This window comes from Idiotropiscis lumnitzeri, chromosome 22 (assembly GCF_059441095.1).
Source record: "Idiotropiscis lumnitzeri isolate Australia: NSW breed Sydney's pygmy pipehorse chromosome 22, RoL_Ilum_1.0, whole genome shotgun sequence".
Classification (NCBI taxonomy): Eukaryota; Metazoa; Chordata; class Actinopteri; order Syngnathiformes; family Syngnathidae; genus Idiotropiscis; species Idiotropiscis lumnitzeri.
Genome location: NC_142412.1, coordinates 35,001 through 47,500, shown reverse-complemented (window position 1 = coordinate 47,500; position 12,500 = coordinate 35,001).

Here is a 12,500-nt window from a genome sequence, read left to right as displayed (position 1 = left end):
GCCCTCGCGTCCGGCGGTCTGTGTTTCTTGCATTGGAACCGGAGCTGAGCGGGGAGCCGGGCGCGGGGACCGGGCGGCGCCCGCGGGAGACGGCCTCCCGCGGGGTTACCCCCGGCGGCACCCCAGCCTCCCTCGTTTCTTTCATTTTTTTCGGACGTGGGCTACCGAAATTTCCGTTACCGATTCAGCCCCCGTGCGCGGTGAGGAAGTCGGCTGGGCCTCGGTATGTACTCGGTCCGTAGAGGCCGCGTTACCGCGTGGCGGTCAGTCGCGGGAGGGAGCCGGAGCCGCCCGCACGCCCGCGACCGCAACACGCACTCGGAGGCGGCGTCTTCTGACAGACGCCGGTAGGGTTTGAGAAACATGCTTTTTCGGAAAGGACCGCTCGGCTGACGCGGGCCTGGGCTCCCGCACCCCTCTCGTGGCGGGGCACCCGCGAGCGCGGCGGAACTCCCGTGTAGGACATCTCTGGGCCCGTGTGGCCGACGGGCACGCGACAGGGTCGTCTCGGTCTCGCGACGAAAGCGGTTTCGCGCTGGTTGGTGCGCTAGAGGTCGATCCGCAGGCCGAAGGAACCGTCCACCCGAACACCCCGGCGCGAGGCCGGGGCCGGCAGGGGCCCTCCGATGGCGGGTCATGCTTGCCAATCGGTCAGTGGTTGGTGTGGTGCAGTACATGTCAGGGTGTGGGTGCGAGATGGGCCGGGAGGACCGCTCCTCCTGCGTCGGACCCCGAGTCATAGGAAGTGCCGTTTTGTCACAACCCCAGGGGTGGGGTGGGTAACGGTAGGGAAGTGCCGGCCAACGCGCAGAGGTCGACCCGCAGGCCGAAGGAACCGTCCACCCGAACACCCCGGCGCGAGGCCGGGGCCGGCAGGGGCCCTCCGATGGCGGGTCATGATTGCCAATCGGTCAGTGGTTATGTGTGTGCTGCGGTGCCGGCCAACGCTCAGAGGTCGACCCGCAGGCCGAAGGAACCGTCCACCCGAACACCCCGGCGCGAGGCCGGGGCCGGCAGGGGCCCTCCGATGGCGGGTCATGATTGCCAATCGGTCAGTGGTTGTGTGTGTGCTGCGGTGCCGGCCAACGCTCAGAGGTCGACCCGCAGGCCGAAGGAACCGTCCACCCGAACACCCCGGCGCGAGGCCGGGGCCGGCAGGGGCCCTCCGATGGCGGGTCATGATTGCCAATCGGTCAGTGGTTATGTGTGCTGCGGTGCTGCGGTGCCGGCCAACGCTCAGAGGTCGACCCGCAGGCCGAAGGAACCGTCCACCCGAACACCCCGGCGCGAGGCCGGGGCCGGCAGGGGCCCTCCGATGGCGGGTCATGATTGCCAATCGGTCAGTGGTTGTGTGTGTTGCGGTGGGGCCGGGAGGACCGCTCCTCCTGCGTCGGACCCGGGTCATGGGAAGTGCCGTGTGGCGGTGGTGGGGCCGGGAGGACCGCTCCTCCTGCGTCGGACCCGAGTCATGGGAAGTGCCGTGTGGCGGGGCCGGGAGGACCGCTCCTCCTGCGTCGGACCCGAGTCATAGGAAGTGCCGTGTGGCGGGGCCGGGAGGACCGCTCCTCCTGCGTCGGACCCGAGTCATAGGAAGTGCCGTGTGGCGGGGCCGGGAGGACCGCTCCTCCTGCGTCGGACCCGAGTCATAGGAAGTGCCGTGTTGCGCTGGTGGGGCCGTGCCCGCCAACAGCCTTCAGTGGTCGGATACCACGTTTGCAAGCTCCCCGCTGGAATGGGGACTTAGAAGAAATGAGGGGAAAATTCCCCCGGAGCTCCGTGCCTGAGGGCGGGCTGTGAGCCGCGCCGCGTCCGCCAACAGCCTTCCATGGTCGGACACCATTGTTCGCAAGTTGCCCGCTGGAATGGGCACATAGAAGAAATTTCGAGGATAACATCCACCAGAGCGCCAGGGCGGCCGTTATTGCAGTATGCGTCCGCCTGGCAGCTCTCTTCCGCGGGAACCATTGGGCAATTTCTTTCACGGAGGTGGACATAGAAGAATTTTTGTTACTGAAAACGTGGTTCCTAAAAATGTGCCCCAGGTGTTTTGGAAAACCCGGGTAAACCTGGGAAGTAGGCAAATGACCCTCTGACTAGGGGTAAAAACGTTTGCCTACTGCAGCGCCCCTAATGCAATTCGGCGGAACTGCAACGCCCCTGGTCGCCTAAACGCTACCCCTGGTCGCCTAAACCTCACCCCTGGTCGCCTAAACCTCACCCCTGGTCGCCTAAAAGTCACCCCTGGTCGCCTAAATTGTCAACCCCTGGTCACCTAAATTGTCAACCCCTGGTCGCCTAAAGGGGACTTAGAAGAAATGAGGGGGCAAATTCCCCCGGAGCTCCGTGCCTGAGGGCGGGCTGTGAGCCGCGCCGCGTCCGCCAACAGCCTTCAGTGGTCGGATACAATGTTTGAAAGGTCCCCGCTGGAAAGGGGACTTAGAAGAAATGAGGCAAATTTCCCCGGAGCTCCGTGCCTGAGGGCGGGCTGTGAGCCGCGCCGCGTCCGCCAACAGCCTTCAGTGGTCGGATACAATGTTTGAAAGGTCCCCGCTGGAAAGGGGACTTAGAAGAAATGAGGCAAATTTCCCCGGAGCTCCGTGCCTGAGTGCGGGCTGTGAGCCGCGCCGCGCCCGCCAACAGCCTTCAGTGGTCGGATACAATGTTTGAAAGTTCCCCGCTGGAAAGGGGACTTAGAAGAAATGAGGCAAATTTCCCCGGAGCTCCGTGCCTGAGGGCGGGCTGTGAGCCGCGCCGCGTCCGCCAACAGCCTTCAGTGGTCGGATACAATGTTTGAAAGGTCCCCGCTGGAAAGGGGACTTAGAAGAAATGAGGCAAATTTCCCCGGAGCTCCGTGCCTGAGGGCGGGCTGTGAGCCGCGCCGCGCCCGCCAACAGCCTTCAGTGGTCGGATACAATGTTTCAAAGTTCCCCGCTGGAAAGGGGACTTAGAAGAAATGAGGCAAATTCACCCGGAGCTCCGTGCCCGAGGGCCGGCTATGAGCCGCGCCGTGCCCGCCAACAGCCTTCCACGGTCGGATACAATGTTTCAAAGTTCCCCGCTGGAAAGGGGACTTAGAAGAAATGAGGCAAATTCACCCGGAGCTCCGTGCCCGAGGGCCGGCTATGAGCCGCGCCGTGCCCGCCAACAGCCTTCAGTGGTCGGATACAATGTTTCAAAGTTCCCCGCTGGAAAGGGGACTTAGAAGAAATGAGGCAAATTCCCCCGGAGCTCCGTGCTCGAGGGCCGGCTATGAGCCGCGCCGTGCCCGCCAACAGCCTTCCTTTGGTCGGATACAATGTTTCAAAGTTCCCCGCTGGAAAGGGGACTTAGAAGAATTGAGCAAATTTCACCGGAGCTCCGTGCCTGAGGGCGGGCTGTGAGCCGCGCCGCGCCCGCCAACAGCCTTCCTTTGGTCGGATACAATGTTTGAAAGTTCCCCGCTGGAAAGGGGACTTAGAAGAAATGAGGCAAATTTCCCCGGAGCTCCGTGCCTGATGGCGGGCTGTGAGCCGCGCCGCGCCCGCCAACAGCCTTCAGTGGTCGGATACAATGTTTGAAAGTTCCCCGCTGGAAAGGGGACTTAGAAGAATTGAGTAAAATTCACCCGGAGCTCCGTGCCCGAGGGCCGGCTATGAGCCGCGCCGTGCCCGCCAACAGCCTTCCTTTGGTCGGATACAATGTTTCAAAGTTCCCCGCTGGAAAGGGGACTTAGAAGAAATTTGTAAAATTCACCCGGAGCTCCGTGCCTGAGGGCCGGCTATGAGCCGCGCCGTGCCCGCCAACAGCCTTCCACGGTCGGATACAATGTTTCAAAGTTCCCCGCTGGAAAGGGGACTTAGAAGAAATTTGTAAAATTCACCCGGAGCTCCGTGCCCGAGGGCCGGCTATGAGCCGCGCCGTGCCCGCCAACAGCCTTCCACGGTCGGATACAATGTTTCAAAGTTCCCCGCTGGAAAGGGGACTTAGAAGAAATTTGTAAAATTCACCCGGAGCTCCGTGCCCGAGGGCCGGCTATGAGCCGCGCCGTGCCCGCCAACAGCCTTCCACGGTCGGATACAATGTTTCAAAGTTCCCCGCTGGAAAGGGGACTTAGAAGAAATGAGGGGAAAATTCACCCGGAGCTCCGTGCCTGAGGGCCGGCTATGAGCCGCGCCCTGCCCGCCAACAGCCTTCCACGGTCGGATACAATGTTTCAAAGTTCCCCGCGGGAAAGGGGACTTAGAAGAAATTTGTAAAATTCACCCGGAGCTCCGTGCCCGAGGGCCGGCTATGAGCCGCGCCGTGCCCGCCAACAGCCTTCCACGGTCGGATACAATGTTTCAAAGTTCCCCGCTGGAAAGGGGACTTAGAAGAAATGAGGCAAATTCACCCGGAGCTCCGTGCCCGAGGGCCGGCTATGAGCCGCGCCGTGCCCGCCAACAGCCTTCCACGGTGGGATACAATGTTTGCAAGTTCCCCGCTGGAAAGGGGACTTAGAAGAAATGAGGCAAATTCCCCCGGAGCTCCGTGCCCGAGGGCCGGCTATGAGCCGCGCCGTGCCCGCCAACAGCCTTCCACGGTCGGATACAATGTTTCAAAGTTCCCCGCTGGAAAGGGGACTTAGAAGAAATTTGTGAAAATTCACCCGGAGCTCCGTGCCTGAGGGCCGGCTATGAGCCGCGCCGTGCCCGCCAACAGCCTTCCACGGTCGGATACAATGTTTCAAAGTTCCCCGCTGGAAAGGGGACTTAGAAGAAATTTGTGAAAATTCACCCGGAGCTCCGTGCCTGAGGGCCGGCTATGAGCCGCGCCGTGCCCGCCAACAGCCTTCCACGGTCGGATACAATGTTTCAAAGTTCCCCGCTGGAAAGGGGACTTAGAAGAAATTTGTAAAAATTCACCCGGAGCTCCGTGCCCGAGGGCCGGCTATGAGCCGCGCCGTGCCCGCCAACAGCCTTCCACGGTCGGATACAATGTTTCAAAGTTCCCCGCTGGAAAGGGGACTTAGAAGAAATTTGTGAAAATTCACCCGGAGCTCCGTGCCCGAGGGCCGGCTATGAGCCGCGCCGTGCCCGCCAACAGCCTTCCACGGTCGGATACAATGTTTCAAAGTTCCCCGCTGGAAAGGGGACTTAGAAGAAATTTGTGAAAATTCACCCGGAGCTCCGTGCCCGAGGGCCGGCTATGAGCCGCGCCGTGCCCGCCAACAGCCTTCCACGGTCGGATACAATGTTTCAAAGTTCCCCGCTGGAAAGGGGACTTAGAAGAATTGAGTAAAATTCACCCGGAGCTCCGTGCCCGAGGGCCGGCTATGAGCCGCGCCGTGCCCGCCAACAGCCTTCCACGGTCGGATACAATGTTTCAAAGTTCCCCGCTGGAAAGGGGACTTAGAAGAAATTTGTAAAAATTCACCCGGAGCTCCGTGCCTGAGGGCCGGCTATGAGCCGCGCCGTGCCCGCCAACAGCCTTCCACGGTCGGATACAATGTTTCAAAGTTCCCCGCTGGAAAGGGGACTTAGAAGAAATTAGGCAACTTTCCCCGGAGCTCCATGCCTGAGTGCGGGCTGTTTGCCGCGCCGTGCCCGCCAACAGCCTTCAGTGGTCGGATACAATGTTTCAAAGTTCCCCGCTGGAAAGGGGACTTAGAAGAAATTATGAATATTTTTGTTTCTAAAAACGTGATCCCTGAAAATGTGCCCCAGGTGTTTTGGAAAACCCGGGTAAACCTGGGAAGTAGGCAAATGACCCTCTGACTAGGGGGGAAGAACGTTTGCCTACTGCAGCGCCCCTAATGCAATTCGGCGGAACTGCAACGCCCCTGGTCGCCTAAAAGCTACCCCTGGTCGCCTAAAAGCTACCCCTGGTCGCCTAAACGCTACCCCTGGTCGCCTAAACGCTACCCCTGGTCGCCTAAACGCTACCCCTGGTCACCTAAACGCTACCCCTGGTCGCCTAAACGCTACCCCTGGTCACCTAAACGCTACCCCTGGTCGCCTAAACGCTACCCCTGGTCGCCTAACTGACCCCTCGTGTGTGGGGATCAACGTTTGCCTACTAGGGCGTCCTCCGGCGGCCTCTCGGCAGTACTGCAGGCCCATTTTAGCCGAGCCCATTGAAATGAATGGGGGAATTTTATACGTTTTTGCCTTTTTTTCCCCCCCTCGTTCTTTTTGTATTTATTCATTTATTTCAACTTTTACCGACTCAACCGCCCTCCGGCGTGCCCTCGGCGGTCCCGCAAGCCCAATTCGGCCGAGCCCATTGAAATGAATGGGGGAATTTTATACGTTTTTGCCTTTTTTTCCCCCCCCCTCGTCCTTTTTGTATTTATTCATTTATTTCAACTTTTACAGACTCAACCGCCCTCCGGCGTGCCCTCGGCGGTCCCGCAAGCCCAATTCGGCCGAGCCCATTGAAATGAATGGGGGAATTTTATACGTTTTTGCCTTTTTTTTCCCCCCCCTCGTCCTTTTTGTATTTATTCATTTATTTCAACTTTTACCGACTCAACCGCCCTCCGGCGTGCCCTCGGCGGTCCCGCAAGCCCAATTCGGCCGAGCCCATTGAAATGAATGGGGGAATTTTATACGTTTTTGCCTTTTTTTCCCCCCCCCTCGTCCTTTTTGTATTTATTCATTTATTTCAACTTTTACCGACTCAACCGCCCTCCGGCGTGCCCTCGGCGGTCCCGCAAGCCCAATTCGGCCGAGCCCATTGAAATGAATGGGGGAATTTTATACGTTTTTGCCTTTTTTTTCCCCCCCCTCGTCCTTTTTGTATTTATTCATTTATTTCAACTTTTACCAACTCAACCGCCCTCCGGCGTGCCCTCGGCGGTCCCGCAAGCCCAATTCGGCCGAGCCCATTGAAATGAATGGGGGAATTTTATACGTTTTTGCCTTTTTTTTCCCCCCCCTCGTCCTTTTTGTATTTATTCATTTATTTCAACTTTTACCGACTCAACCGCCCTCCGGCGTGCCCTCGGCGGTCCCGCAAGCCCAATTCGGCCGAGCCCATTGAAATGAATGGGGGAATTTTATACGTTTTTGCCTTTTTTTTCCCCCCCCTCGTCCTTTTTGTATTTATTTACTTATTTCAACCTTTACCGACTTAGGGGCCGCTTGGCACCGCCTGTGCCCGGGGAAGGTGCTCCTATTCGGGCCAAGTGTGACACACGCCCGCACTCCTCCTCCGGAGCTTCCATTTGGGCAAACTTAGGGGCCGCTTGGCACCGCCTGTGCCCGGGGAAGGTGCTCCTATTCGGGCCAAGTGTGACACACGCCCGCCCTCCTCCGGAGCTTCCATGAGGGTAGACTTAAGGGCCGCTTGGCACCGTCTGTGCCCGGGGAAGGTGCTCCTATTCGGCTTCACTGTCACAAAGCATGCACTCCTCCTCCGGAGCTTCCATAAGGGCAAACTTAGGGGCCGCTTGGCACCGTCTGTGCCCGGGGAAGGTGCTCCTATTCGGCTTCACTGTCACACAGCATGCACTCCTCCTCCGGAGCTTCCATAAGGGCAAACTTAGGGGCCGCTTGGCACCGTCTGTGCCCGGGGAAGGTGCTCCTATTCGGCTTCACTGTCACACAGCATGCACTCCTCCTCCGGAGCTTCCATAAGGGCAAACTTAGGGGCCGCTTGGCACCGTCTGTGCCCGGGGAAGGTGCTCCTATTCGGGCCAAGTGTGACACACGCCCGCCCTCCTCCTCCGGAGATTCCATGAGGGTAGACTTAGGGGCCGCTTGGCACCTCCCGTGCCCGGGGAAGGTGCTCCTATTCGGGCTAAGTGTGACAGACGCCCGCACTCCTCCTCCGGAGCTTCCATTAGGGCAAACTTAGGGGCCGCTTGGCACCGTCTGTGCCCGGGGAAGGTGCTCCTATTCGGCTTCACTGTCACACAGCATGCACTCCTCCTCCGGAGCTTCCATAAGGGCAAACTTAGGGGCCGCTTGGCACCGCCTGTGCCCGGGGAAGGTGCTCCTATTCGGCTTCACTGTCATGCAGCATGCACTCCTCCTCCGGAGCTTCCATTTGGGCAAACTTAGGGGCCGCTTGGCACCGTCTGTGCCCGGGGAAGGTGCTCCTATTCGGGCTAAGTGTGACACACGCCCGCCCTCCTCCTCCGGAGCTTCCATGAGGGTAGACTTAGGGGCCACTTGGCACCGCCTGTGCCCGGGGAAGGTGCTCATATTCGGCTTCACTGTCCGGAGCTTCCATTAGGGCAAACTTAGGGGCCGCTTGGCACCGCCTGTGCCCGGGGAAGGTGCTCCTCTCCGGGCTAAGTGTGACACACGCCCGCACTCCTCCTCCGGAGCTTCCATTAGGGCAAACTTAGGGGCCGCTTGGCACCGCCTGTGCCCGGGGAAGGTGCTCATATTCGGCTTCACTGTCAGGCAGCATGCACTCCTCCTCCGGAGCTTCCATTTGGGCAAACTTAGGGGCCGCTTGGCACCGTCTGTGCCCGGGGAAGGTGCTCCTATTCGGGCCAAGTGTGACACACGCCCGCACTCCTCCTCCGGAGCTTCCATAAGGGCAAACTTAGGGGCCGCTTGGCACCGCCTGTGCACGGGGAAGGTGCTCCTATTCGGCTTCACTGTCACACAGCATGCACTCCTCCTCCGGAGCTTCCATAAGGGCAAACTTAGGGGCCGCTTGGCACCGTCTGTGCCCGGGGAAGGTGCTCCTATTCGGGCCAAGTGTGACACACGCCCGCACTCCTCCTCCGGAGCTTCCATAAGGGTAGACTTAGGGGCCGCTTGGCACCGTCTGTGCCCGGGGAAGGTGCTCCTATTCGGCTTCACTGTCACACAGCATGCACTCCTCCTCCGGAGCTTCCATAAGGGCAAACTTAGGGGCCGCTTGGCACCGTCTGTGCCCGGGGAAGGTGCTCCTATTCGGCTTCACTGTCAGGCAGCATGCACTCCTCCTCCGGAGCTTCCATAAGGGTAGACTTAGGGGCCGCTTGGCACGGCCTGTGCCCGGGGAAGGTCCTCATATTCGGGCCAAGTGTGACACACGCCCGCCCTCCTCCTCCGGAGTTTCCATGAGGGTAAACTTAGGGGCCGCTTGGCACCGCCTGTGCCCGGGGAAGGTGCTCCTATTCGGGCCAAGTGTGACACACGCCCGCACTCCTCCTCCGGAGCTTCCATTTGGGCAAACTTAGGGGCCGCTTGGCACCGCCTGTGCCCGGGGAAGGTGCTCCTATTCGGGCCAAGTGTGACACACGCCCGCCCTCCTCCGGAGCTTCCATGAGGGTAGACTTAAGGGCCGCTTGGCACCGTCTGTGCCCGGGGAAGGTGCTCCTATTCGGCTTCACTGTCACACAGCATGCACTCCTCCTCCGGAGCTTCCATAAGGGCAAACTTAGGGGCCGCTTGGCACCGTCTGTGCCCGGGGAAGGTGCTCCTATTCGGCTTCACTGTCACACAGCATGCACTCCTCCTCCGGAGCTTCCATAAGGGCAAACTTAGGGGCCGCTTGGCACCGTCTGTGCCCGGGGAAGGTGCTCCTATTCGGCTTCACTGTCACACAGCATGCACTCCTCCTCCGGAGCTTCCATAAGGGCAAACTTAGGGGCCGCTTGGCACCGTCTGTGCCCGGGGAAGGTGCTCCTATTCGGGCCAAGTGTGACACACGCCCGCCCTCCTCCTCCGGAGATTCCATGAGGGTAGACTTAGGGGCCGCTTGGCACCTCCCGTGCCCGGGGAAGGTGCTCCTATTCGGGCTAAGTGTGACAGACGCCCGCACTCCTCCTCCGGAGCTTCCATTAGGGCAAACTTAGGGGCCGCTTGGCACCGTCTGTGCCCGGGGAAGGTGCTCCTATTCGGCTTCACTGTCACACAGCATGCACTCCTCCTCCGGAGCTTCCATAAGGGCAAACTTAGGGGCCGCTTGGCACCGCCTGTGCCCGGGGAAGGTGCTCCTATTCGGCTTCACTGTCATGCAGCATGCACTCCTCCTCCGGAGCTTCCATTTGGGCAAACTTAGGGGCCGCTTGGCACCGTCTGTGCCCGGGGAAGGTGCTCCTATTCGGGCTAAGTGTGACACACGCCCGCCCTCCTCCTCCGGAGCTTCCATGAGGGTAGACTTAGGGGCCACTTGGCACCGCCTGTGCCCGGGGAAGGTGCTCATATTCGGCTTCACTGTCCGGAGCTTCCATTAGGGCAAACTTAGGGGCCGCTTGGCACCGCCTGTGCCCGGGGAAGGTGCTCCTCTCCGGGCTAAGTGTGACACACGCCCGCACTCCTCCTCCGGAGCTTCCATTAGGGCAAACTTAGGGGCCGCTTGGCACCGCCTGTGCCCGGGGAAGGTGCTCATATTCGGCTTCACTGTCAGGCAGCATGCACTCCTCCTCCGGAGCTTCCATTTGGGCAAACTTAGGGGCCGCTTGGCACCGTCTGTGCCCGGGGAAGGTGCTCCTATTCGGGCCAAGTGTGACACACGCCCGCACTCCTCCTCCGGAGCTTCCATAAGGGCAAACTTAGGGGCCGCTTGGCACCGCCTGTGCACGGGGAAGGTGCTCCTATTCGGCTTCACTGTCACACAGCATGCACTCCTCCTCCGGAGCTTCCATAAGGGCAAACTTAGGGGCCGCTTGGCACCGTCTGTGCCCGGGGAAGGTGCTCCTATTCGGGCCAAGTGTGACACACGCCCGCACTCCTCCTCCGGAGCTTCCATAAGGGTAGACTTAGGGGCCGCTTGGCACCGTCTGTGCCCGGGGAAGGTGCTCCTATTCGGCTTCACTGTCACACAGCATGCACTCCTCCTCCGGAGCTTCCATAAGGGCAAACTTAGGGGCCGCTTGGCACCGTCTGTGCCCGGGGAAGGTGCTCCTATTCGGCTTCACTGTCAGGCAGCATGCACTCCTCCTCCGGAGCTTCCATAAGGGCAAACTTAGGGGCCGCTTGGCACCGCCTGTGCCCGGGGAAGGTGCTCATATTCGGCTTCACTGTCAGGCAGCATGCACTCCTCCTCCGGAGCTTCCATAAGGGCAAACTTAGGGGCCGCTTGGCACCGCCTGTGCCCGGGGAAGGTGCTCATATTCGGCTTCACTGTCAGGCAGCATGCACTCCTCCTCCGGAGCTTCCATTTGGGCAAACTTAGGGGCCGCTTGGCACCGTCTGTGCCCGGGGAAGGTGCTCCTATTCGGGCCAAGTGTGACACACGCCCGCACTCCTCCTCCGGAGCTTCCATGAGGGTAGACTTAGGGGCCGCTTGGCACCGCCTGTGCCCGGGGAAGGTGCTCATATTCGGCTTCACTGTCAGGCAGCATGCACTCCTACTCCGGAGCTTCCATTTGGGCAAACTTAGGGGCCGCTTGGCACCGTCTGTGCCCGGGGAAGGTGCTCCTATTCGGGCCAAGTGTGACACACGCCCGCCCTCCTCCTCCGGAGCTTCCATGAGGGTAGACTTAGGGGCCGCTTGGCACCTCCCGTGCCTGGGGAAGGTGCTCCTATTCGGGCTAAGTGTGACAGACGCCGGCCTATTACCCCCGGAGCGATGGAGCTGGGGGCGCTCGCTCCCCGCCCGTGCCCGGGGAAGGTGCTCCTCTCCGGCCTAAGTGTGGCAGACGCCGGCCTATTACCCCCGGAGCGATGGAGCTGGGGGGCGCTCGCTCCCCGCCCGTGCCCGGGGAAGGTGCTCCTCTCCGGGCTAAGTGTGGCAGACGCCGGCCTATTACCCCCGGAGCGATGGAGCTGGGGGTGGGCGCTCGCTCCCTGCCTGTGCCCGGGGAAGGTGCTCCTCTCCAGCCCCAGGTCGCCTAACCCCCTTACCCCTGGTCACCTAAACCCCTTACCCCTGGTCGCCTAAGTGGCCCACCCCTGGTCACCTAAACGTCCCACCCCTGGTCACCTAAACATCCCACCCCTGGTCGCCTAAACCCCTTACCCCTGGTCACCTAAACGGCCCACCCCTGGTCACCTAAGTTGCCCACCCCTGGTCGCCTAAGTGGCCCACCCCTGGTCGCCTAAGTGGCCCACCCCTGGTCACCTAAGTGGCCCACCCCTGGTCGCCTAAGTGGCCCACCCCTGGTCGCCTAAGTGGCCCACCCCTGGTCGCCTAAGTGGCCCACCCCTGGTCGCCTAAGTGGCCCACCCCTGGTCACCTAAACGTCCAACCCCTGGTCGCACTTAGTGCAATTCGGCCCACCTCGCGTCCGGGGGGAGGCCATCCTCTTCGGCCTGACTTTCACGGACGCCGGCCTGTCTCCTCCGGAGCCTCCACGCGGTTGAACTTAGGGGCCACTCGGCCCACCTCGCGTCCGGGGGGAGGCCGTCCTCTTCGGCCTGACTTTCACGGACGCCGGCCTGTCTCCTCCGGAGCCTCCACGCGGTTGAACTTAGGGGCCACTCGGCCCACCTCGCGTCCGGGGGGAGGCCGTCCTCTTCGGCCTGACTTTCACGGACGCCGGCCTGTCTCCTCCGGAGCCTCCACGCGGTTGAACTTAGGGGCCACTCGGCCCACCTCGCGTCCGGGGGAAGGCCGTCCTCTTCGGCCTAACTTTCACCAACGCCGGCCCCCAG